Source organism: Python bivittatus, unplaced genomic scaffold (genome assembly GCF_059951505.1).
Source record: "Python bivittatus isolate LINGU-HERP-01145 unplaced genomic scaffold, Pbiv_v1 ctg000840_np1212, whole genome shotgun sequence".
NCBI classification, from domain to species: domain Eukaryota; kingdom Metazoa; phylum Chordata; class Lepidosauria; order Squamata; family Pythonidae; genus Python; species Python bivittatus.
Window position 1 is genome coordinate 43,475,017 of NW_028277113.1, and position 15,091 is coordinate 43,490,107.

Below are 15,091 nucleotides of genomic sequence, written 5' to 3' on the forward strand. Positions count from 1 at the left end.
TATAACAAAGGTGTCATCTACATATCAGATCCTACTTTTGGTTGTATGCATGGAAGTGCTATAGTTTCTAGGTGGTGCATTACAATCTCTGCTATGAGTCCTGAGAGTGGTGATTCCATGGGTGTGCCTCTGATTTGTTTATTCAGTCCATATTAAGGAAGGAAGGCAATATTATCTTCCATCCCAAATATCTCAGAATGGATGAGACAAATTAATATTAGAATCTGTGAGAAATAGATTTCATTGAATAATATTTTCTCACTTTCCCTTTTTGGTATAAGTTTTAGTTTTATAAAGAGCATATTTTTGGTCACTCTTTAGTTACTTTTTAAAGAAATTACAGGGTGTTTAGAGGATCATACCCATAAAGTTTGTAATGAACTTCCAAGAATGAAAATTACTGGAGCCAGTAAAGGCTTAGTCAAGTTGATCTTGCACCACAGAATCCCCCAAAACAGAAGATCCTAATTCTGGACCCCAGTTTAGCAAAGATTTAATCCCATCTGACAGTCTACACTGATCACAGCAATCATAATCCTGGCATACAAGATTCAGTGTCCCTCATGGGTTCAACCCTGGTTCCAGAACCTCTACCATCAGCCCTTCTATTGCAGAAACAGAGGTGATGATAGGTCCATGTCCAAAGCCTAAAGCAGTTTTACTCAATATCCCAAAGATTCTTTTCCCTTCAGTCCTACTGTAGAGGCAGAACTACACAATGGGGTTGTGAGATCTCCTATAAAACTATTGTGCCTGTGAGTTACTGGTACACTAGCTCATTGAGGAAATCTCTCACTCAGTTTTGCTATCCCATTTCTGGACTATCTAAATATCTCTTCCATTGATCCAACACACTGACTTAATTACTAAATTTCAAAACAATGGTACCATTTTAAAATGTGCTTATTTTTAACTATATGTATTTCTATATTTTCCTCATCTGTCTTTTCTATGACATAGATCATACTTTACTTCTAGTAATTAGTAGGTGTCAGAGATGGCCAGACAATCTAATTACCTGCCTGTCTATCTTGCTTTAACCATTCCTGCTGAGTTCTATTACATCTGACCACTGAAACATCCAGCGGTACTCTGACAGTACCCATGATTGGCCTTATTCTGCTCAGTCTCAGTTCTCCTCCTGGCCCACCACTGGTATCTTTCCTTGCTCCTTCCCAGATTTTTTAAAATATTCTGTCAGCCTTACCAGTTTCAAGATAATTTGCATGCTTCTTGGTAGGTAAGTATACTTATATTCTCCCCTTGTAGAGATGAATAATATGTTTTTCCTTTTTGTTTGACAGGTTTCAAAGTAACTCATAAATCTGCAGTCAAAGATATCCAGTGTTTGTTAAAAGGTACTTTACAATATTGAGTGCAAAATTTCAGAAAAGGAGGATTATGAGGATGGAAAATCACATTCAGAAGGACAATTTGAGATGCTAAGATATTATGGTGATAGACATTACACAGTAATGTACAGAATAGCCTAAATGTATGCTTACTCAGGCATCCCAACCATACTTTCTGTTCTTGGTTCAATTTTCATATAGTGTGGTCTGTATTTTTAAAACTGCAATCTTCTTTTATGAATTTATCCTACAAAAGGCATATCATGCTTTCCTAAAACAGCCTATTATACTGTTTGTCTGAACCTTCACCATTCCCCACCATGTTGTACAAGCCAGACCATCAATGTGTGGATGTCTGCAGTGGTGAAGCTTTAAACACAGATTTCTGCACATCTGAGCTGGAACTTTGAACCACATAAGTTTCTAGTTATATGGAGGCATTCTCTTTCACGATAACCATGGACAATTTGTAGATGTTAGGATCAGAAATGAAAACGCTGTCCAATGTCATCAGCCCAATTAATTCTTGAAAAGAAAGAAAGTCTTCCTAACATGCTAAAGGCTCCAGAAGAAAATGGGATGTGTTAATGAATAAACAAATGAATAAAATAATAGTATTTGTTTACAGCTAAAGCTCATGATAATAGAGAAATATCTACTGCAGGGGAAATTTAGGCTTAGTGAAACCAAAATATTTTTAGAGTAAAAATAGCATCAACATTTAAATTAGTCATAATAATAGTCAGAACGTCCCCAAGTAGTTTAGAAACTTAATTCCCAAGGCATGCAGCCATACGTATGGAAGAAACATTTATCTCCATTTCTGGATGGCAGAAGCTAACACAGAGGCCAATGAATTTGTACAGATCAGCTAAAAGGATTTCCCCATTATTATCCAAAAATTATGCCATCCCATCCAAAAATTATGTCAGCAAGAAAGCTTTAGTCCTTTGTTTCAAAGACTAAAATAAAGCAAGCAACCTGAAACACAAAAGGGCCATATATCTGAAGAAATACTTCAGGAAAAGGTGGATCTGCTGATTCATAATTCACAGTCTGGCCATCTGGCATAAATAAATGCTGCAGACATATACTGAAAAAGAAATAAAAGGTTTGTAGCAGGTGTAGAAAGTTTGATCATGCAAATATTATCCAACAGCTTGATTAAATGTAATGATGGTATAACACACATACACACATACACACACAATTATAGATATATAATCCATATTTTAACCTAATTCTGCTTTTAATATTGTGCAGTGTTGTAAATGTGAAGATAGCTGTTAGCCTGCATGTCCTAGGCCATAGAATAATGTCTGCTCTGAAAGAGATATTACTTGACACATTTTATTATAATAAACCCAAAAGACTTTATTAGTCAATTCCATGTGTGTGTGTACTTGCCAAAATTAGTGAATTTGTAATCATACCTTCTCTTAAAGTGTAATTATTAAAACTCACTAAAGCAAATAATGAATGTATTCCTCCATCCTTGAAGATAAACTTTTTTATGATATGAAAAAGCATATGTATAAGTTTTGTTCAATAAAATCCAAAAACAAAAAAAGTTGAATTATTTTAAAAAAATAAACTTGTAAAATTACACTGATGAAAGAAATTTGCATTCCAAATATAGCCAAATTATGGCTTAAAATACATCATGGCCTTGATTGGGCATTCAGATAATTTATACTGTGATGTTCCCCTGCTAATTGATGCATGTCATTAACTTGTATTAGTCTCCTAATACAATTCCTTATCTGAATAGCATAAAAAACAAAGCTGAAGGTACGGATTTTTTTTTGAAGGAATTAAATCCTGAAATCAGAATATCTGCACTTAAGTCATAATTCTGAAATAGAGCCTCTTTTATCTTTAAACACATCAAAACTCAGCTTTGTTTTTATCGCACAAACAAGATTTCATATGAGATTCTTATTCAGCTGAGAATGTCTTCATGTCCAGCTGAGCATGATTTCTGCAGATCTATTCTTTAATATCTCCCTTTTCCAGAGAAGACCTTAATGTGTAGTATGTCCAAGAGAAACCTTTTTCTGAAAGCAGTATTACAGTGAGGATATTCAGGCTGTTACAACCACTAGGCATATCTTATAGTATGTTCTATGATCCTTAGAAAGTACAGGTAGTCCTTGCCTAATGACCACAATTGGGACTGGAATCTCAGTCATTGAACAAAGCAGTCATTAAGCAAAATGCCCATGTGACTGCTTCGTTCAACAACTGCAATCCAGGCATTTCCGAAGGTGGTTGTTAAGCAATCTCCTGGGTTGTTAAGCAGACAGAGCGAAAGAGCTGTCTGCTGAAGGATTTTAGCTCCGTGCATCCTCACAGCAGTGCAAAGGCAGGGATCTCAAATCCTGAAGATTTGAGCTCAGCAACTGCCCGCTGCTGCGTCCCGTCCACTTGCAACCTTCCTGCTGGCTTCCAATGGGAAAGGTTGCAAATGGTGATCTCATGATCGCAAGGCACTCGGCTACAGGCCATAAATGCAAGCCGGTTGCCAAGTGCCTGAAATGCGGCCATGCGACTGTAATCAGGGCCAGCGCAACATTTTACAATGGCCGGGAGTGTTTACAGGCCGTAAAGCAACCTTTTTGAGGCCATCATAATTTCGAACCATCATTAAATGAACGGTTGTTAAGCAAGGACTACCTATAGAAGAATCTGTGACTTGTTTGTTAAGATCTGATTAAATCCCAACATTTATTTGAGAATTTCTTTATAGTGTACAATAAAATTTAAGATGAATCGATTTTAATGTAGGTTTATTTTATGGGGCTCCGCAAAGTAAGACGCATAGAACTATGGTTAATTGTTTAATTACATTTGAAACTAATCCCTGGTTTCATTTTAGTTAATTGTATATTCGGTGGAACTTGCATAGCAATATATATCCTAGCTATAGAAAGCCAGCTATAGAGTCAGTTTTGTCTAGCGGTTAAGGCACCAGGCTAGAAACCAGAAGACTGTGAGTTCTAGTCCTGCCTTAGGCACAAAGCCAGCTGGGTGACTTTGGGCCAGTCACTCTTTCTCAGCCCTAGGAAGCAGGCAATGGCAAACCACTTCCAAAACTTGCCAAGAAAACTGCAGGGATTGGTCCAGGCAGTCACCAGGAGTCAAGACTAACTCAAAGGTGCATACACACACACATACACACACAAAAACATTTATAGAAAGAGGCCTGGATTTTTAGTCAGTTTAGTGGGTAAATGGGAGATAGATGCAAATTAAAATAGGATAAAGCAAGGCCACAGTGAGACTGATGAAAGGCTGAAAGCAAGCAAAGATAAGAATGATCAACAAGAACAAAGGTGGGACAACCATTGTGTGGATACCTGAGACAGTTACCAGGTTCATGAAAAAATGCTGACCAGCTTATGGACAAGCCAAAAGATCCAGTCAAAGACCCAAATGGCTACAAAATGATTATGTTATGGCAGACTGTACCCTAAGGAATGGTAAGCTATCACCACTGGATGAGAAAATGGAACCAAGCAATTGTGAAGGTGCAGCAGTAAAATACAGGCAGGAGGCAAAATAATTGGAATAATAATAACTATCTAAACAACCAGGATGGAGTATGGCATCATCTGATGCTAAGAACCAATCAGGACATTTTATAAATCTTTTTATGATGAATGATACTTAACCAAAACTTGAAATTTCAGAACTATGAAACTGTTGTATGTCATAATGTTATTAAAAAAACAACAACAAAAGATTATTGTGCCATAAAGGTAAAGGGTTTCTCTAGTCAGACTGAACTTCTGATGGACTTGGAATATGAATTCTATAATAATGCAGGGATGTATTTGTAAATGTTTAATTCTGATGCAGAAATTGATGCTTCTGATGAAAAAAATGTACTATTAAATATTGCACAAAACTTAGTCTCTTCATCAAAGAACAATGAAGCTAAGCTGAATTCAGATTTATTTGCATCTAGTCCAATTATGTTTATTGTGGTCTTACAAATGTTGCTGAATTAGAACTCCCACCATAACTCCCCATTAGCCATGTTTGTTCAGCAGTATTTTGATGACCACATATTCTTTCATTCTTAAATTAGCTGGCTGTTTAATTTAATTATTAAATTAAAATAATTTAATAGTTCATTTAATATGAATCATAAGTAATATTAGCCATACTTTTATTATATCTGTACGTATGTGTGCATGTGTAATATTATATTATATTATATTATATTATATTATATTATATTATATTATATTACATTACATTACATTACATTACATTACATTACATTATATTATTATTGTTGTATCAGTCTGCAGCTCTTTAAAGCAGCCATTTTTCCCCTGGAGAAAAACCTTGTACTCCTAGGAAAAGATATAGCTGCTTTAAAGAGCTGCAGACTGATGCTACATTTGTGCTTCTGTGCACTCCGAAACATGTTTTCCAAATGATTTTTAAAACACTGCACATCCTTAATGTACAAATTCTAACTCCCATGCGTAAACTTTAAATATATAGATATTATGCAGCAAATGCAAAGTTGTGTTTGCCCATAAATTTTCTCTGAGCTGAATATAGCGATCACTGATAAGTTATTTTTGTTGTTGTTTAGTCGTTAAGTCGTGTCCGACTCTTCATGACCCCATGAACCATATTGCGCCAGGCCTTCCTGTCCTTCACTGCCTCCCTGAGTTTGCTCAGTTTCATGCTCATTGCTTCAGTGATGCTATCTAACCATCTCATCCTCTGCCATCCTCTTCTCCTTTTGCCTTCAATCTTTCCCAGCATCAGGGTCTTTTCCAAAGACTCCTCTCTTCGCATTAGGTGACCAAAGTATCTGAGCTTGAGCTTCATTATCAATCCTTCCAATGATCAATCAAGGTTGATGATAAGTTATAGTATTTATATTTAATTCAGAAGTAATAGGTATTTATTAATTCTATGGCAACATCCATTCAAATCCATCAAAAATTATGAAATGATAGATCCCTGCTTCTTGGGCCTTGCAACCTAGAAATTGACAGGAGGGAGAAAATCCATTATCAGACTATATCCATGAATCTTTTCATCTCTAGCCTGGTTGTTTGATATATTTGACTTCTCTACAGTATTATACTTTAAATATCCCTGGGCCGACAAAGGAAAAAATACTGGAAGGTGTTTTAAGAGTTTTCATAAAATTCTTTCTTGTTGCTAAGGGAACCCAATTTTCCTGCCTATGCATATTCCAAAAAGAAAAAAAAAATCCCTGTGAAACATCTCAAGGTCATGCAACTCATATGGAAAAAGATATAGAGCAGGGGTGAACTACATAAAATCTGTATTGACATTCATGTAATGAAACAAAGGACATCTATAAATATTGCATGCAAAGTTTAAAGTTTGGTCCCAAAGCATCTTGTCATGCAGATTGTAAATTAAGACTCCACAAAAATTAGAAGCAATGTTTTACAAGTACCTTTTTTGATAATCACCCATGGGCTCATGCTTTTCTCTAATATGATTGTTCTTATTCTAGGAATACAAACTGTAAGAATCCCATCCAACATATATTAATTTTCAGACAATTAAAACAATATTACGTATAAACATCCAAGTAGGACAAGTTAACACAGATGTGAAAAAAGAACAAAATAAAAATATTTTTCTACGGTATAAGAATAGAATATAAGAATTGCATATGTATGCAAATTACTACAACTCAGTTTTAAATAATACAGGAACAAGCTATTGTCTGATTTTTCCTTTTTGTCACCAGTGAACCAATACAAATGCTAAGAGTTGACAAATAAGCCAACCTGTATTGTGTATGGTCTTCCAAGAATACATAGTCACTTTTTTCAATATTCTATATCTAATGCTCTTCATAAATGAACAACTTTCAAATGTGGTGGATCTAATTTAACAATATATTAGCATCTTTGAACCTTAAATTCCTCCCAAGGATGTGCTTAACCATAGTAATACTGGGGTAACCCAGTGTTTTTCGAACTTGGCAACTTTAAGATGTATGGACTATGCTGACTGGGGAATTCTGGAAGTTGAAGTCCACACATCTTAAAGTTGCCAAGTTTGAAAAGCACTTGTCTAACCTAAAAAATAATACCACAGCAAATACATTCATGTACCTTTACATTTATTGCATACTGAATACAGAACGTAAAATCATTAACTTTTTTTGAACAGCCATTGAGGAGTCCAATCAACTGGAAAAATACTTTTTTATCATTGATCTTGTTTTCAGACCCCAAGAAATATATATTTATACTTGTTAAAAACCTGTGACCATCAGTATAGAATACTCCAATTCTCTATGCTAAACTTTTTGTATATTATCCTCTCTCTATTTTTGGTAAATTTTTAAAATTATTGTTAATATTGAATTGTTGGTTTAGCTTCTAACCTTCTCCAAGACATTCAAAGCTACCAGAGTTTCAGAGGCAGTTAAAGAATCCAAACCAACAAAGAATAATTCCTGAGGCTTTAACAGTACTTATTTCCATTGAATAGTTTTTGGTAAATTTATTCCTTTTGCAACATTTCAAAACTTTTGAAAATATTAATAATTTCCATCCATGGTAGTTGATTTTTTTAAACTGTTTTCTTGTCATTTTAAAATAAGGATTATTTCAAAGCATCTCCTACTCAAGAAATCTAAAGTCACATTTTAATTTCTTATCCAGTAACACCATAATAGGTATAACTACTTTAAGTTTTGGAAATACCACAAAAATCCTAATGTACTTGGAACCCAATACAGGTAGCCCTCACTTACCGACCACTTCTTCAGCGACCATTCAAAGTTACGAAGGTGCTGAAAAAGGAGATTCATGACTGGTCCATGAAGTTGAGGCTGTTGCAGTGTCCTGCAGTTAAGTGATTGACATCTGCAACCTTCATAGCCAGCTTCTGACAAGCAAAGTCAATAGAAAAGCCAGCAGGAAGTGGCAAGTAATGTACTTAATGAGCATGGTGACTTGCTTAATGACTGCAGCTGGAACTGACATTGTAAATAGGTGCAGCCATGTGATGTTTCACTTTACAACTGTGTCACATAGCGACAGAGTGGCCAGTCCCAATTGCAGTTGGTAATAAGGACTACCTGTACTTGCCAAGGATGCCAGATAATAACTGTCCACTGGGTCCATAGTGGTACATATTTACTATCACTGAACTTAATGCTACTATATATTTAAATTAGGAAAATTACAGCCTCTGTTATCATATGTTAGACAAAGTTTTAAAAAAAGACTTCCATAGGATCTTATAATACCATTAAAAATTAAAGATTAGCTTATTTAATTGTTTAAAGCATCTGAGTGCAATCAACATGGCCATTACTCTCAACGTACAGTATATATCAGGGTTCCTCCACCTTGGCCACTTTAAGACGGGTGGACTTCAACTCCCAGAATTCCCCAGCCAGACTTGCTGGCTGGGGAATTCTGGAAGTTGAAGTCCACCCATCTTAAAGTGGCCAAGGTGGAGGAATCCTGATATATATCAAACTTATATATCAAACGTGTTCATTTTCACTATATTTATTCTTCCCCGCAGACTCATAGGAAATTTCATCTACCTTTTAATGTCCCTATTTATTTTTCTAGGAAGAATTATCCCAGTTTGTAATAGAATCTTGATGAAAAACAAAAGTCATTTTTATGTACTTCTATGCATACCTTATTACCAATTGACAAAATATTTACATTTAATTCCTGCTATCCAAGTACCCTGAATGTCATTATAGTATCTTATTAAGCATGCCAAAGGTTCCAACACCAAATTATATATTAAAGTAGATAAGGGGCATCTCTGATGCATTTCATATCACATCTTAATTGCAGGGGGAATCATCCTATTGGTAATTACCCAAACAGAAGGTTTAGAATAAATTTTTAATCCAAGAATATAGAAACCCACTTTTTTCATAACTTGTTCTGAAACCTTAAGGTTTTCTTCTCCATGAAGTACAAATCACAGAATTCTTAAGAGAGGTGATTACAGCTCTGTTAGGTCAATAGTCAGAGCTATTATGGCTGTTGCATTATTATCAGAATACAATGCTAAAATATCCTCCAATCCTCTAATATTATCAGAGGCTTGACATCCTTTCATGAAGCCACATTGTGCTGGATGAATTATTGAAAGTAATATCTTCTATAATCTTTGTTGCAAGATAACTGTCAGAATCTTAGCATCTACATGTAACAAGGAGATCAGACTGTAACTTGCACAGTTTGTGGGATCCTTTCCCATTCTCAGAATGACCAAAATATAAATCTCATAATATGATGAGGGTAGGGACCCTTTTTCAAATGTCTCATTATATAGTCTAGCACTATACATTGTCTATCACCTGGGAGCCAGGCTTTCCTTATACTTTTTATATAAAGATTCACATTACACAGAGTTTACAAGCTAGCTTTAAAGAAAGAACTAAAGAAGCAGCTTTGTTGTTATTCTGCAAAAAGGTATATTAGATATAGCTGGCATGTTAATCATCCCTTTTTTCTCATTTCACAGGTCTTTGAAAAATAATTATCATTCTCTGTTAGAGAACTCAGAATTCTCCATGAAGTACAAATCACAAGATTCTTGAGAGAGGTGATTACAGCTGTACTGAGTTAATAATCCAACGTGTGTTCATAGTGTTATATACTCCAGTATATGGTGAAGGCTTAGGCTGAGAGAATAGATTTGCATCTCTTAATCAAAACTTAAGTAATATTGCTTAATATTAATAATTAATTAATTAATAATTAATAATTAATAATATTAATTATTTTAAAAATTTAGAAAAATTAATAAAACTTAGGTGATACTATCCCTCTCAACATTCCTCAAGTCCTTCAAGACCTAGCTATGATATCAGGCCTGGGGGTCCCAGGGAACCAGGGAGATTTTGCAAAGGCTCCCTTACTGTGGTTAAGATCATGCTCTCTTGTTTTGTGTGCTTTTTATAGTTATTTTTTAAGTATGACTCTTCTTATGTATTTATTGTTTTTAATTAAGTGTTGTACGCCACCCAGAATCACTTTTATGTGAGATGGGCAGCTATCTGAGGAATTTATGTGAGATGGGCAGTTATCTGAGGAACCGCCTCGCCCCGGTCATCTCAGCCCGCCGCACTCGGTCCAGCAGAAGGGGCAGGTTGCAGACCCCATCCGTCAAGGAATTTCGCTTGGTGGGGTCTAGGCAGGGAGCCTTTTCTGCTGTAGCGCCCGCCCTATGGAACATCTTGCCACCTGAGGTGTGGTGTGCCCCCTCCCTCATGGCCTTCAGGAAAGAGATCAAATCCTGGCTCTGCCAGAGGGCCTGGGGGCCAGAGGGGGGCCAGCACCTGTGGAGATGGCTGGTGGGGTGAGGGGTTGTTCCCCCCCCCCAGCATCTTACAGGTTTTTTAGGGCCAAATTATAGGAGGTTTTTAGGCCATTTTTATATATGTTTTTTAACTATTTATAGATTATGTCCATGTCTGGAGAGTCCTGTGTTTTTTCTTTTTTATTATTGTGAGCCACCCAGAGTCATCCATTGGGGGAGATGGGTGGCATACAAATTTGAAAATAAATTAAAAAATGAAATAAAAATATAAATATAATAAATAAATAAATAAATAAATAAATAAAAATATAAATATAATAAAATGAATAAAATAAAAATAAAAATTATATATATATATATATATATATATATATATATATATATATAGCTAAGGGGACTGCAGTTCTTCTTGGGATGGGGGACGGGGGGCAGGGGGTGAGCATAGCTGATCCCATAGTCAAATCAGTCAAATCGTTGAACAGCATATCCAGGAAGGAAAATAAGTTTATCAAATCATATTTATTCTTCAGTGTTACAGCAGAACACACAGCTTTGGCAAAACCACAGAAATACAGAAAGTAATGCTGTTGCACTGGAAGTTTAAATGCATGTTTTAAATAGACAAAAAGCTTTACCATTCAAATGAATGATGTTTCATGAATTTGTTCATATATTTTAAGATGTTCTAGTGAATAGACTTGAGCTGAAGAACACGCATACTATAGCCAGTAAAGTTAATTAACATAATTTGATTTAAAAAATGTCCTTTAAAATAAAGAGAGAGGACAGTAAATAACTAAATGAGCAAGCAAGCAAGCTTTAATTATTTCTTACCAGCAATTACCAGGTACTCTTCCCTTAGCTGGTAATTGGCAATTAACAGCAGAAAAGAAGCCAGTTTTTTGCTTGCAAGCAAGGAGGATGTGCTTCTGCAGCCTCTGAGCACATCCAGTGACATTGCTATGCTAGCTTGTCCCACAATCCCATCATGATGCAGGCATGTAAAGGAGGGGCTAATGCAGCGATATCAGGGCAGACCAGTGCTTGCCATATCTGGAGCTTTAATGTTGTTATTCTATGAGGATCATCAATGCACTTGAGGAATGTTAACGGGATGGCAATGGAAACAGACCTCAAATCATTTCTTCTGAACCTATCAGTTACTTCCATCCCCTCAAGGTGCAGCCATGGTGTGATAACGCATTTAATGTTTTTGATGTCTGGTAAAAGCCTACCTCTTTCCTCAAACCTTTACCTAATGCTCAATGATGTATTGGTGTTTTGAAATATTTGCTGGAGGGATAATTATATTATGTGCCATGCATTTATTTTATTTGCTATACGTTTATCTTGTATCTACTGGTGCTGCAGAATTTTCAAACTGATTTAGCTCGCAGTAAACATAAACACTGCAGTGAGTTCTAAACTCTGAAGTAAATAGTGACTTGTGACCAAACGTTACCAAATGAGCCAGTTTTGATTAATTGATTCAGCAATCAAATAAAAAGAAAGAAGGTGGGAATGTTTTGGTCAGACCTCAGTACTTTTTTGATGGCGATACAGATATATGTTTAGTAAATGTATTTACAACATAAATGCATAATAAATACATACATGCATGTATGTATTTATTATTAAATTTGTATCTTGCCTTTACTTTGTACACCTTAAAGCTGTATACTTAATGCTCCCCACCTCCTATTAAATGAAATAGATTGCCTGCGCTGTTCTACTAATGGAAAAATATTTCAAATTTCTCCTTTGAAGCATGATTATTTTTGCTTGTCAGAAATATTTTGTTGAGTTACTGAAGATACTACAGATATATCCTTGGAAATGAATTGTCAGCATTTGATGAATTCTACTTTTCATATATCAGCAAGAGCAAAAACGTATATATGTCCTTGTTTTCTATAAAATGCACATTCATCAATAACTTTTTAAACTGTTGCTTTATCATTATCAAAAGTAATCTCAATTTCATTCAACACCTAAAAAAAACCCTTAGAAGCTGATGAAACTGAGTTTAAGTTTCTCATGCTAATAGACCACATATTCTGAATAATTGCGTGCTTTGAGTTGATTTTTTAAAAGGTCCTTTAAAATAGCTACAGAACAGCTTTTTAAAACAAGCTGTACTGCACTGAATTTTTCACAGAGTTAAATATGAAGGATTATTATCTTACTGTTTCATTCAACAAAGTATGAACAACAGCAGTATTATTCACACAAAGTTTGCTTTATCTGATATCAATGGTTTTCTAAAGATTATTAATCAATCCTGAGTGTCTGTCCTAGTATTTTCTAGCTCTGTATGAGGCTATAAAGAGACATCAATGACTTCAACATTTTCAACTCTAAATGAAAAAAAAGTGTTCAAACATGCAATTGGCTCTCCACTTGTGTTCACTCACGTGCATCAGTCATTCTTCATTTGTCCAGATAGTATAGAAACAACAAGCCATATCTTTTGTTTTCATAACCCTAACAACAACAAAAAAAGAAATGGAATTCCCATTCAGAAGCCAGAAAATCAGAAAGGAATTAAGTTTGTATTAGTTTTGGACTCCTTACTGTTTATATCATAGTCAAAGCTATGGTTTTTCCAGTAGAAATGTATTGCTGTGAGAGCTGGACCATAAAGAAGGCTGAGCACCAAAGAATTGATGCCTTTGAACTGTGGTGCTGGAGAAGACTCTTAAGAGTCCCCTGGACTGCTAGGAAGTCAAAGCAGTCAATCTTAAAGGAAATCAACCCTGATTGCTCATTGGAAGGATTGATAATGAAGCTCAAGTTCAGATACTTTGGTCACCTAATGTGAAGAGAGGACTCTTTGGAAAAGACCCTGATGCTGGGAAAGATTGAAGACAAAAGGAGAAGAGGACGGCAGAGGGTGAGATGGTTAGATAGCATCACTGAAGCAATGAGCATGAAACTGAGCAAACTCAGGGAGGCAGTGAAGGACAGGAAGGCCTGGCACAATATGGTTCATGGGGTCACGAAGAGTCAGACACGACTTAATGACTAAACAACTGTTTATATACTCACGTGGGCCATCAAGGTGGTCTCTCAATTTGACTGCTTACAATAAGATATAAAGCAGGATACACCCCTCATAATCTGTGGCTTGCATGCAGTCCTAAGAGTTATATTACATGCCTTGAACCATCTCAATATTACATTTCCAAAATTTGTCAAGAGAATGCCAATTTAGATGGATCTTTAAATTAAAATAATGAAAATATGTGTGTTAAACGATGTTATACCTATCTTCTGCCAAGCTCCCATGATAACTTCTAAAACACCAGCCAAAAATGGCAGCCCCAACCTCAAGTGAGGTCTCCATGTTAGAATCACATTTATTGTGGTCCCCAGGAGCCCTTTAAAATTAAACATTTTCTCCAAACAATGGCATAAAATATAACCTTTCTGAGAAGCATGCCAATCTGGATTTATTGGCAGGATGTTCCTTTTAGAGCAACTGATTTTAGCTAGACATGAACAAGTATTCTCAACCAATTCTCTCATCTGGTCCTTCAATAATCCAGATGTTCACTGATAAAGTATTATGCCTTTCTATGAAATAGGAGTCCCAGGAGCATCCTGCAGATGTGATCCAATTTGTTTCAGAAACCCAAAATAGTATAGTTAGAGGACAGCAGACATCTTGACATTTGAAGCTATGTATGTAGCATAAGCATTTCTACTGCTATACTTGTGGAAATTTTTTTATAGCTTTTATAGACTTTCTTTTATGGAGTCTCACATAGGCTATACTCTCTCTCTCTCTCTTTTTGCAGAGTCTGTAAATAAGAAATCATAACGTGCATCAGTTTCTTGCTGTACTTTTATGTAAAGACAGTTATGTTATCTTGCTTTAGAACAGTTCTGAATGGTTTAAAGCAGTGTCTTAAATATTATTTTAAGAAGCTAAAGTAAGTTAAGAACTGTTGCAGTTTGCAAACTCCTGCCCCCATCTAAGCACTTTAAGTGCTTCTAAGGACAAAACAATTTTTCATAACACTGATTTTTAAAAAAATATCTCAGACATAGCTTGCTGAGTCTAACAGGTTCTTGGGATTTCTTCCCAACCCCAATCTTTGTAATAAAGTAAGTAAAACAGTGGGGTACTCTTTCACATCTTATGTCTGAGATACTTTTTTTAAAATCAGTGATGAATACAAAAGTGATGAAAAGGAAAGAAAGGAAAAATTACAAAAAAATTACAAAAAGAATGACTTCTTATACAGCAGATATAGATAAATCATATAGTGACCTCTTACTCTAAAACTACATCTTAACATACATATTTTGTATAACCTATTATTTTAACTAATCATTAAATAAAAAATCATAATTTTTTTTCTGTCTCCTGCAAAAAGTCCAAAAGCAGCTTCCAATTGGCATTAAAGTTAATG